Raw genomic sequence first — 12,942 nt, 5'->3', positions numbered from 1 at the left:
TTATCCCCACTCCATCGGTCCATCCCCAGCATCCTGTTTCTCTTCTTATCCCCACTCCATCGGTCCATCCCCAGCATCCTGTTTCTCTCTCCTCTTATCCCCACTCCATCGGTCCATCCCCAGCATCCTGTTTCTCTCTCCTCTTATCCCCACTCCATCGGTCCATCCCCAGCATCCTGTTTCTCTCTCCTCTTATCCCCACTCCATCGGTCCATCCCCAGCATCCTGTTTCTCTCTCCTCTTATCCCCACTCCATCGGTCCATCCCCAGCATCCTGTTTCTCTCTCCTCTTATCCCCACTCCATCGGTCCATCCCCAGCATCCTGTTTCTCTCTCCTCTTATCCCCACTCCATCGGTCCATCCCCAGCATCCTGCTTCTCCTCTTATCCCCACTCCATCGGTCCATCCCCAGCATCCTGTTTCTCTCTCCTCTTATCCCCACTCCATCGGTCCATCCCCAGCATCCTGTTTCTCCTCTTATCCCCACTTCATCGGTCCATCCCCAGCATCCTGTTTCTCTCTCCTCTTATCCCCACTCCATCGGTCCATCCCCAGCATCCTGTTTCTCTTCGCTCTTATCCCCACTCCATCGGTCCATCCCCAGCATCCTGTTTCTCTCCCCTCTTATCCCCACTCCATCCCCAGCATCCTGTTTCTCTCTCCTCTTATCCCCACTCCATCGGTCCATCCCCAGCATCCTGTTTCTCTCTCCTCTTATCCCCACTCCATCGGTCCATCCCCAGCATCCTGTTTCTCTTCGCTCTTATCCCCACTCCATCGGTCCATCCCCAGCATCCTGTTTCTCTCCCCTCTTATCCCCACTCCATCGGTCCATCCCCAGCATCCTGTTTCTCTCCCCTCTTATCCCCACTCCATCGGTCCATCCCCAGCGTCCTGTTTCTCTCCCCTCTTATCCCCACTCCATCGGTCCATCCCCAGCGTCCTGTTTCTCTCCCCTCTTATCCCCACTCCATCGGTCCATCCCCAGCATCCTGTTTCTCTCCGCTCTTATCCCCACTCCATCGGTCCATCCCCAGCATCCTGTTTCTCTCTCCTCTTATCTCCACTCCATCGGTCCATCCCCAGCATCCTGTTTCTCTTCGCTCTTATCCCCACTCCATCAGTCCATCCCCAGCATCCTGTTTCTCTCTCCTCTTATCCTCACTCCATCAGTCCATCCCCAGCATCCTGTTTCTCTCTCCTCTTATCCCCACTCCATCGGTCCATCCCCAGCATCCTGTTTCTCTTCGCTCTTATCCCCACTCCATCGGTCCATCCCCAGCATCCTGTTTCTCTCCCCTCTTATCCCCACTCCATCGGTCCATCCCCAGCATCCTGTTTCTCTCCCCTCTTATCCCCACTCCATCGGTCCATCCCCAGCATCCTGTTTCTCTCTCCTCTTATCCCCACTCCATCGGTCCATCCCCAGCATCCTGTTTCTCTCTGCTCTTATCCCCACTCCATCGGTCCATCCCCAGCATCCTGTTTCTCTCCCCTCTTATCCCCACTCCATCGGTCCATCCCCAGCATCCTGTTTCTCTCCCCTCTTATCCCCACTCCATCGGTCCATCCCCAGCATCCTGTTTCTCTTCGCTCTTATCCCCACTCCATCGGTCCATCCCCAGCATCCTGTTTCTCTCTCCTCTTATCCCCACTCCATCGGTCCATCCCCAGCATCCTGTTTCTCTTCGCTCTTATCCCCACTCCATCGGTCCATCCCCAGCATTCTGTTTCTCTCCCCTTTTATCCCACTCCATCAGTCCATCCCCAGCATCCTGTTTCTCTCTCCTCTTATCCCCACTCCATCGGTCCATCCCCAGCATCCTGTTTCTCTTCGCTCTTATCCCCACTCCATCAGTCCATCCCCAGCATCCTGTTTCTCTCTCCTCTTATCCCCACTCCATCGGTCCATCCCCAGCATCCTGTTTCTCTCTCCTCTTATCCCCACTCCATCAGTCCATCCCCAGCATCCTGTTTCTCTCTCCTCTTATCCCCACTCCATCGGTCCATCCCCAGCATCCTGTTTCTCTCCCCTCTTATCCCCACTCCATCAGTCCATCCCCAGCATCCTGTTTCTCTCTCCTCTTATCCCCACTCCATCGGTCCATCCCCAGCATCCTGTTTCTCTCTCCTCTTATCCCCACTCCATCGGTCCATCCCCAGCATCCTGTTTCTCTCTCCTCTTATCCCCACTCCATCAGTCCATCCCCAGCATCCTGTTTCTCTCTCCTCTTATCCCCACTCCATCGGTCCATCCCCAGCATCCTGTTTCTCTCCCCTCTTATCCCCACTCCATCAGTCCATCCCCAGCATCCTGTTTCTCTCTCCTCTTATCCCCACTCCATCGGTCCATCCCAGCATCCTGTTTCTCTTCGCTCTTATCCCCACTCCATCGGTCCATCCCCAGCATTCTGTTTCTCTCCCCTTTTATCCCCACTCCATCAGTCCATCCCCAGCATCCTGTTTCTCTCTCCTCTTATCCCCACTCCATCGGTCCATCCCCAGCATCCTGTTTCTCTCTCCTCTTATCCCCACTCCATCAGTCCATCCCCAGCATCCTGTTTCTCTCTCCTCTTATCCCCACTCCATCGGTCCATCCCCAGCATCCTGTTTCTCTCCCCTCTTATCCCCACTCCATCAGTCCATCCCCAGCATCCTGTTTCTCTCTCCTCTTATCCCCACTCCATCGGTCCATCCCCAGCATCCTGTTTCTCTCCCCTCTTATCCCCACTCCATCGGTCCATCCCCAGCATCCTGTTTCTCTCCGCTCTTATCCCCACTCCATCGGTCCATCCCCAGCATCCTGTTTCTCTCCGCTCTTATCCCCACTCCATTGGTCCATCCCCAGCATCCTGTTTCTCTCTCCTCTTATCCCCACTCCATCGGTCCATCCCCAGCATCCTGTTTCTCTCTCCTCTTATCCCCACTCCATCGGTCCATCCCCAGCATCCTGTTTCTCTCTCCTCTTATCCCCACTCCATCGGTCCATCCCCAGCATCCTGTTTCTCTCTCCTCTTATCCCCACTCCATCGGTCCATCCCCAGCATCCTGTTTCTCTCTCCTCTTATCCCCACTCCATCGGTCCATCCCCAGCATCCTGTTTCTCTCTCCTCTTATCCCCACTCCATCGGTCCATCCCCAGCATCCTGTTTCTCCTCTTAACCCCACTCCATCGGTCCATCCCCAGCATCCTGTTTCTCTCTCCTCTTATCCCCACTCCATCGGTCCATCCCCAGCATCCTGTTTCTCTCTCCTCTTATCCCCACTCCATCGGTCCATCCCCAGCATCCTGTTTCTCCTCTTATCCCCACTCCATCGGTCCATCCCCAGCATCCTGTTTCTCCTCTTATCCCCACTCCATCGGTCCATCCCCAGCATCCTGTTTCTCCTCTTATCCCCACTCCATCGGTCCATCCCCAGCATCCTGTTTCTCTCTCCTCTTATCCCCACTCCATCGGTCCATCCCCAGCATCCTGTTTCTCCTCTTATCCCCACTCCATCGGTCCATCCCCAGCATCCTGTTTCTCTCCCCTCTTATCCCCACTCCATCGGTCCATCCCCAGCATCCTGTTTCTCTCCCCTCTTATCCCCACTCCATCGGTCCATCCCCAGCATCCTGTTTCTCCTCTTATCCCCACTCCATCGGTCCATCCCCAGCATCCTGTTTCTCTCCCCTCTTATCCCCACTCCATCGGTCCATCCCCAGCATCCTGTTTCTCTCCCCTCTTATCCCCACTCCATCGGTCCATCCCCAGCATCCTGTTTCTCCTCTTATCCCCACTCCATCGGTCCATCCCCAGCATCCTGTTTCTCTCCCCTCTTATCCCCACTCCATCGGTCCATCCCCAGCATCCTGTTTCTCTCTCCTCTTATCCCCACTCCATCGGTCCATCCCCAGCATCCTGTTTCTCTCTCCTCTTATCCCCACTCCATCGGTCCATCCCCAGCATCCTGTTTCTCTCTCCTCTTATCCCCACTCCATCGGTCCATCCCCAGCATCCTGTTTCTCTCTCCTCTTATCCCCACTCCATCGGTCCATCCCCAGCATCCTGTTTCTCTCCCCTCTTATCCCCACTCCATCGGTCCAGCCCCAGCATCCTGTTTCTCTCTCCTCTTATCCCCACTCCATCGGTCCATCCCCAGCATCCTGTTTCTCTCTCCTCTTATCCCCACTCCATCGGTCCATCCCCAGCATCCTGTTTCTCTCTCCTCTTATCCCCACTCCATCGGTCCATCCCCAGCATCCTGTTTCTCTCTCCTCTTATCCCCACTCCATCGGTCCATCCCCAGCATCCTGTTTCTCTTCGCTCTTATCCCCACTCCATCGGTCCATCCCCAGCATCCTGTTTCTCTCCCCTCTTATCCCCACTCCATCGGTCCATCCCCAGCATCCTGTTTCTCTCCCCTCTTATCCCCACTCCATCGGTCCATCCCCAGCATCCTGTTTCTCTCCCCTCTTATCCCCACTCCATCGGTCCATCCCCAGCATCCTGTTTCTCCTCTTATCCCCACTCCATCGGTCCATCCCCAGCATCCTGTTTCTCCTCTTATCCCCACTCCATCGGTCCATCCCCAGCATCCTGTTTCTCTCTCCTCTTATCCCCACTCCATCGGTCCATCCCCAGCATCCTGTTTCTCTCTCCTCTTATCCCCACTCCATCGGTCCATCCCCAGCATCCTGTTTCTCTCTCCTCTTATCCCCACTCCATCGGTCCATCCCCAGCATCCTGTTTCTCTCCCCTCTTATCCCCACTCCATCGGTCCATCCCCAGCATCCTGTTTCTCTCCCCTCTTATCCCCACTCCATCGGTCCATCCCCAGCATCCTGTTTCTCCTCTTATCCCCACTCCATCGGTCCATCCCCAGCATCCTGTTTCTCTCTCCTCTTATCCCCACTCCATCGGTCCATCCCCAGCATCCTGTTTCTCTCCCCTCTTATCCCCACTCCATCGGTCCATCCCCAGCATCCTGTTTCTCCTCTTATCCCCACTCCATCGGTCCATCCCCAGCATCCTGTTTCTCTCCCCTCTTATCCCCACTCCATCGGTCCATCCCCAGCATCCTGTTTCTCTCTCCTCTTATCCCCACTCCATCGGTCCATCCCCAGCATCCTGTTTCTCTCCCCTCTTATCCCCACTCCATCGGTCCATCCCCAGCATCCTGTTTCTCCTCTTATCCCCACTCCATCGGTCCATCCCCAGCATCCTGTTTCTCTCTCCTCTTATCCCCACTCCATCGGTCCATCCCCAGCATCCTGTTTCTCTCTCCTCTTATCCCCACTCCATCGGTCCATCCCCAGCATCCTGTTTCTCTCCCCTCTTATCCCCACTCCATCGGTCCATCCCCAGCATCCTGTTTCTCCTCTTATCCCCACTCCATCGGTCCATCCCCAGCATCCTGTTTCTCTCTCCTCTTATCCCCACTCCATCGGTCCATCCCCAGCATCCTGTTTCTCTCTCCTCTTATCCCCACTCCATCGGTCCATCCCCAGCATCCTGTTTCTCTCTCCTCTTATCCCCACTCCATCGGTCCATCCCCAGCATCCTGTTTCTCTTCGCTCTTATCCCCACTCCATCGGTCCATCCCCAGCATCCTGTTTCTCTCTCCTCTTATCCCCACTCCATCGGTCCATCCCCAGCATCCTGTTTCTCTCTCCTCTTATCCCCACTTCATCGGTCCATCCCCAGCATCCTGTTTCTCCTCTTATCCCCACTTCATCGGTCCATCCCCAGCATCCTGTTTCTCTCTCCTCTTATCCCCACTCCATCGGTCCATCCCCAGCATCCTGTTTCTCTTCGCTCTTATCCCCACTCCATCGGTCCATCCCCAGCATCCTGTTTCTCTCTCCTCTTATCCCCACTCCATCGGTCCATCCCCAGCATCCTGTTTCTCCTCTTATCCCCACTTCATCGGTCCATCCCTAGCATCCTGTTTCTCTCTCCTCTTATCCCCACTCCATCGGTCCATCCCCAGCATCCTGTTTCTCTCTCCTCTTATCCCCACTCCATCGGTCCATCCCCAGCATCCTGTTTCTCTCTCCTCTTATCCCCACTCCATCGGTCCATCCCCAGCATCCTGTTTCTCCTCTTATCCCCACTTCATCGGTCCATCCCCAGCATCCTGTTTCTCTCTCCTCTTATCCCCACTCCATCGGTCCATCCCCAGCATCCTGTTTCTCTTCGCTCTTATCCCCACTCCATCGGTCCATCCCCAGCATCCTGTTTCTCTCTCCTCTTATCCCCACTCCATCGGTCCATCCCCAGCATCCTGTTTCTCTCTCCTCTTATCCCCACTCCATCGGTCCATCCCCAGCATCCTGTTTCTCTCTCCTCTTATCCCCACTCCATCTGTCCATCCCCAGCATCCTGTTTCTCTTCGCTCTTATCCCCACTCCATCTGTCCATCCCCAGCATCCTGTTTCTCTTCGCTCTTATCCCCACTCCATCGGTCCATCCCCAGCATCCTGTTTCTCTCCCCTCTTATCCCCACTCCATTGGTCCATCCCCAGCATCCTGTTTCTCTCCCCTCTTATCCCCACTCCATCGGTCCATCCCCAGCATCCTGTTTCTCTCCGCTCTTATCCCCACTCCATCGGTCCATCCCCAGCATCCTGTTTCTCTCTCCTCTTATCCCCACTCCATCGGTCCATCCCCAGCATCCTGTTTCTCTTCGCTCTTATCCCCACTCCATCGGTCCATCCCCAGCATCCTGTTTCTCTCTCCTCTTATCCCCACTCCATCGGTCCATCCCCAGCATCCTGTTTCTCTTCGCTCTTATCCCCACTCCATCGGTCCATCCCCAGCATCCTGTTTCTCTCCGCTCTTATCCCCACTCCATCCGTCCATCCCCAGCATCCTGTTTCTCTCCCCTCTTATCCCCACTCCATCAGTCCATCCCCAGCATCCTGTTTCTCTCTCCTCTTATCCCCACTCCATCGGTCCATCCCCAGCATCCTGTTTCTCTCTCCTCTTATCCCCACTCCATCGGTCCATCCCCAGCATCCTGTTTCTCTTCGCTCTTATCCCCACTCCATCGGTCCATCCCCAGCATCCTGTTTCTCCTCTTATCCCCACTCCATCAGTCCATCCCCAGCATCCTGTTTCTCTCTCCTCTTATCCCCACTCCATCGGTCCATCCCCAGCATCCTGTTTCTCTCTCCTCTTATCCCCACTCCATCGGTCCATCCCCAGCATCCTGTTTCTCTCTCCTCTTATCCCCACTCCATCGGTCCATCCCCAGCATCCTGCTTCTCCTCTTATCCCCACTCCATCGGTCCATCCGCAGCATCCTGTTTCTCTCTCCTCTTATCCCCACTCCATCGGTCCATCCCCAGCATCCTGTTTCTCCTCTTATCCCCACTTCATCGGTCCATCCCCAGCATCCTGTTTCTCTCTCCTCTTATCCCCACTCCATCGGTCCATCCCCAGCATCCTGTTTCTCTCTCCTCTTATCCCCACTCCATCGGTCCATCCCCAGCATCCTGTTTCTCTCTCCTCTTATCCCCACTCCATCGGTCCATCCCCAGCATCCTGTTTCTCCTCTTATCCCCACTTCATCGGTCCATCCCCAGCATCCTGTTTCTCTCTCCTCTTATCCCCACTCCATCGGTCCATCCCCAGCATCCTGTTTCTCTTCGCTCTTATCCCCACTCCATCGGTCCATCCCCAGCATCCTGTTTCTCTCTCCTCTTATCCGCACTCCATCGGTCCATCCCCAGCATCCTGTTTCTCTCTCCTCTTATCCCCACTCCATCGGTCCATCCCCAGCATCCTGTTTCTCTCTCCTCTTATCCCCACTCCATCTGTCCATCCCCAGCATCCTGTTTCTCTTCGCTCTTATCCCCACTCCATCGGTCCATCCCCAGCATCCTGTTTCTCTCCCTCTTATCCCCACTCCATTGGTCCATCCCCAGCATCCTGTTTCTCTCCCCTCTTATCCCCACTCCATCGGTCCATCCCCAGCATCCTGTTTCTCTCCGCTCTTATCCCCACTCCATCGGTCCATCCCCAGCATCCTGTTTCTCTCTCCTCTTATCCCCACTCCATCGGTCCATCCCCAGCATCCTGTTTCTCTTCGCTCTTATCCCCACTCCATCGGTCCATCCCCAGCATCCTGTTTCTCTCTCCTCTTATCCCCACTCCATCGGTCCATCCCCAGCATCCTGTTTCTCTTCGCTCTTATCCCCACTCCATCGGTCCATCCCCAGCATCCTGTTTCTCTCCGCTCTTATCCCCACTCCATCGGTCCATCCCCAGCATCCTGTTTCTCTCCCCTCTTATCCCCACTCCATCAGTCCATCCCCAGCATCCTGTTTCTCTCTCCTCTTATCCCCACTCCATCGGTCCATCCCCAGCATCCTGTTTCTCTCTCCTCTTATCCCCACTCCATCGGTCCATCCCCAGCATCCTGTTTCTCTTCGCTCTTATCCCCACTCCATCGGTCCATCCCCAGCATCCTGTTTCTCCTCTTATCCCCACTCCATCAGTCCATCCCCAGCATCCTGTTTCTCTCTCCTCTTATCCCCACTCCATCGGTCCATCCCCAGCATCCTGTTTCTCTCTCCTCTTATCCCCACTCCATCGGTCCATCCCCAGCATCCTGTTTCTCTCTCCTCTTATCCCCACTCCATCGGTCCATCCCCAGCATCCTGCTTCTCCTCTTATCCCCACTCCATCGGTCCATCCCCAGCATCCTGTTTCTCTCTCCTCTTATCCCACTCCATCGGTCCATCCCCAGCATCCTGTTTCTCCTCTTATCCCCACTTCATCGGTCCATCCCCAGCATCCTGTTTCTCTCTCCTCTTATCCCCACTCCATCGGTCCATCCCCAGCATCCTGTTTCTCTTCGCTCTTATCCCCACTCCATCGGTCCATCCCCAGCATCCTGTTTCTCTCCCCTCTTATCCCCACTCCATCCCCAGCATCCTGTTTCTCTCTCCTCTTATCCCCACTCCATCGGTCCATCCCCAGCATCCTGTTTCTCTCTCCTCTTATCCCCACTCCATCGGTCCATCCCCAGCATCCTGTTTCTCTTCGCTCTTATCCCCACTCCATCGGTCCATCCCCAGCATCCTGTTTCTCTCCCCTCTTATCCCCACTCCATCGGTCCATCCCCAGCATCCTGTTTCTCTCCCCTCTTATCCCCACTCCATCGGTCCATCCCCAGCGTCCTGTTTCTCTCCCCTCTTATCCCCACTCCATCGGTCCATCCCCAGCGTCCTGTTTCTCTCCCCTCTTATCCCCACTCCATCGGTCCATCCCCAGCATCCTGTTTCTCTCCGCTCTTATCCCCACTCCATCGGTCCATCCCCAGCATCCTGTTTCTCTCTCCTCTTATCTCCACTCCATCGGTCCATCCCCAGCATCCTGTTTCTCTTCGCTCTTATCCCCACTCCATCAGTCCATCCCCAGCATCCTGTTTCTCTCTCCTCTTATCCTCACTCCATCAGTCCATCCCCAGCATCCTGTTTCTCTCTCCTCTTATCCCCACTCCATCGGTCCATCCCCAGCATCCTGTTTCTCTTCGCTCTTATCCCCACTCCATCGGTCCATCCCCAGCATCCTGTTTCTCTCTCCTCTTATCCCCACTCCATCGGTCCATCCCCAGCATCCTGTTTCTCTTCGCTCTTATCCCCACTCCATCGGTCCATCCCCAGCATCCTGTTTCTCTCTCCTCTTATCCCCACTCCATCGGTCCATCCCCAGCATCCTGTTTCTCTTCGCTCTTATCCCCACTCCATCGGTCCATCCCCAGCATCCTGTTTCTCTCCGCTCTTATCCCCACTCCATCGGTCCATCCCCAGCATCCTGTTTCTCTCCCCTCTTATCCCCACTCCATCAGTCCATCCCCAGCATCCTGTTTCTCTCTCCTCTTATCCCCACTCCATCGGTCCATCCCCAGCATCCTGTTTCTCTCTCCTCTTATCCCCACTCCATCGGTCCATCCCCAGCATCCTGTTTCTCTTCGCTCTTATCCCCACTCCATCGGTCCATCCCCAGCATCCTGTTTCTCCTCTTATCCCCACTCCATCAGTCCATCCCCAGCATCCTGTTTCTCTCTCCTCTTATCCCCACTCCATCGGTCCATCCCCAGCATCCTGTTTCTCTCTCCTCTTATCCCCACTCCATCGGTCCATCCCCAGCATCCTGTTTCTCTCTCCTCTTATCCCCACTCCATCGGTCCATCCCCAGCATCCTGTTTCTCTCTCCTCTTATCCCCACTCCATCAGTCCATCCCCAGCATCCTGTTTCTCTCTCCTCTTATCCCCACTCCATCGGTCCATCCCCAGCATCCTGTTTCTCTTCGCTCTTATCCCCACTCCATCGGTCCATCCCCAGCATCCTGTTTCTCCTCTTATCCCCACTCCATCAGTCCATCCCCAGCATCCTGTTTCTCTCTCCTCTTATCCCCACTCCATCGGTCCATCCCCAGCATCCTGTTTCTCTCTCCTCTTATCCCCACTCCATCGGTCCATCCCCAGCATCCTGCTTCTCCTCTTATCCCACTCCATCGGTCCATCCCCAGCATCCTGTTTCTCTCTCCTCTTATCCCCACTCCATCGGTCCATCCCCAGCATCCTGTTTCTCCTCTTATCCCCACTTCATCGGTCCATCCCCAGCATCCTGTTTCTCTCTCCTCTTATCCCCACTCCATCGGTCCATCCCCAGCATCCTGTTTCTCTCTCCTCTTATCCCCACTCCATCGGTCCATCCCCAGCATCCTGTTTCTCTCTCCTCTTATCCCCACTCCATCGGTCCATCCCCAGCATCCTGTTTCTCCTCTTATCCCCACTTCATCGGTCCATCCCCAGCATCCTGTTTCTCTCTCCTCTTATCCCCACTCCATCGGTCCATCCCCAGCATCCTGTTTCTCTTCGCTCTTATCCCCACTCCATCGGTCCATCCCCAGCATCCTGTTTCTCTCTCCTCTTATCCCCACTCCATCGGTCCATCCCCAGCATCCTGTTTCTCTCCCCTCTTATCCCCACTCCATCGGTCCATCCCCAGCATCCTGTTTCTCTCCCTCTTATCCCCACTCCATTGGTCCATCCCCAGCATCCTGTTTCTCTCCCTCTTATCCCCACTCCATCGGTCCATCCCCAGCATCCTGTTTCTCTCCGCTCTTATCCCCACTCCATCGGTCCATCCCCAGCATCCTGTTTCTCTCTCCTCTTATCCCCACTCCATCGGTCCATCCCCAGCATCCTGTTTCTCTTCGCTCTTATCCCCACTCCATCGGTCCATCCCCAGCATCCTGTTTCTCTCTCCTCTTATCCCCACTCCATCGGTCCATCCCCAGCATCCTGTTTCTCTTCGCTCTTATCCCCACTCCATCGGTCCATCCCCAGCATCCTGTTTCTCTCCGCTCTTATCCCCACTCCATCGGTCCATCCCCAGCATCCTGTTTCTCTCCCCTCTTATCCCCACTCCATCAGTCCATCCCCAGCATCCTGTTTCTCTCTCCTCTTATCCCCACTCCATCGGTCCATCCCCAGCATCCTGTTTCTCTCCCCTCTTATCCCCACTCCATCGGTCCATCCCCAGCATCCTGTTTCTCCTCTTATCCCCACTCCATCAGTCCATCCCCAGCATCCTGTTTCTCTCTCCTCTTATCCCCACTCCATCGGTCCATCCCCAGCATCCTGTTTCTCTCTCCTCTTATCCCACTCCATCGGTCCATCCCCAGCATCCTGTTTCTCTCTCCTCTTATCCCCACTCCATCGGTCCATCCCCAGCATCCTGCTTCTCCTCTTATCCCCACTCCATCGGTCCATCCCCAGCATCCTGTTTCTCTCTCCTCTTATCCCCACTCCATCGGTCCATCCCCAGCATCCTGTTTCTCCTCTTATCCCCACTTCATCGGTCCATCCCCAGCATCCTGTTTCTCTCTCCTCTTATCCCCACTCCATCGGTCCATCCCCAGCATCCTGTTTCTCCTCTTATCCCCACTCCATCGGTCCATCCCCAGCATCCTGTTTCTCTCTCCTCTTATCCCCACTCCATCGGTCCAGCCCCAGCATCCTGTTTCTCTTCGCTCTTATCCCCACTCCATCGGTCCACCCCCAGCATCCTGTTTCTCTCCCCTCTTATCCCCACTCCATCCCCAGCATCCTGTTTCTCTCTCCTCTTATCCCCACTCCATCGGTCCATCCCCAGCATCCTGTTTCTCTCTCCTCTTATCCCCACTCCATCGGTCCATCCCCAGCATCCTGTTTCTCTTCGCTCTTATCCCCACTCCATCGGTCCATCCCCAGCATCCTGTTTCTCTCCCCTCTTATCCCCACTCCATCGGTCCATCCCCAGCATCCTGTTTCTCTCCCCTCTTATCCCCACTCCATCGGTCCATCCCCAGCGTCCTGTTTCTCTCCCCTCTTATCCCCACTCCATCGGTCCATCCCCAGCGTCCTGTTTCTCTCCCCTCTTATCCCCACTCCATCGGTCCATCCCCAGCATCCTGTTTCTCTCCGCTCTTATCCCCACTCCATCGGTCCATCCCCAGCATCCTGTTTCTCTCTCCTCTTATCTCCACTCCATCGGTCCATCCCCAGCATCCTGTTTCTCTTCGCTCTTATCCCCACTCCATCAGTCCATCCCCAGCATCCTGTTTCTCTCTCCTCTTATCCTCACTCCATCAGTCCATCCCCAGCATCCTGTTTCTCTCTCCTCTTATCCCCACTCCATCGGTCCATCCCCAGCATCCTGTTTCTCTTCGCTCTTATCCCCACTCCATCGGTCCATCCCCAGCATCCTGTTTCTCTCCCCTCTTATCCCCACTCCATCGGTCCATCCCCAGCATCCTGTTTCTCTCTCCTCTTATCCCCACTCCATCGGTCCATCCCCAGCATCCTGTTTCTCCTCTTATCCCCACTCCATCGGTCCATCCCCAGCATCCTGTTTCTCTCCCCTCTTATCCCCACTCCATCGGTCCATCCCCAGCATCCT

At 55.3% G+C, this 12,942-nt stretch overlaps 1 protein-coding gene across 2 annotated transcripts in view; it reads left to right on the top strand.

Moving 5' to 3' along the window:
• smyd3 (SET and MYND domain containing 3) overlaps positions 1 to 12,942 on the top strand; it is a 998,764-nt gene that overhangs the window by 68,892 nt on the left and 916,930 nt on the right. The gene's annotated exons all lie outside the window — the stretch shown is intronic.

Source organism: Hemitrygon akajei, chromosome 7 (genome assembly GCF_048418815.1).
Source record: "Hemitrygon akajei chromosome 7, sHemAka1.3, whole genome shotgun sequence".
NCBI lineage: Eukaryota > Metazoa > Chordata > Chondrichthyes > Myliobatiformes > Dasyatidae > Hemitrygon > Hemitrygon akajei.
The sequence above is the reverse complement of the archived record's forward strand: the minus strand, read 5'-3'. Positions and strand labels throughout refer to the sequence as shown.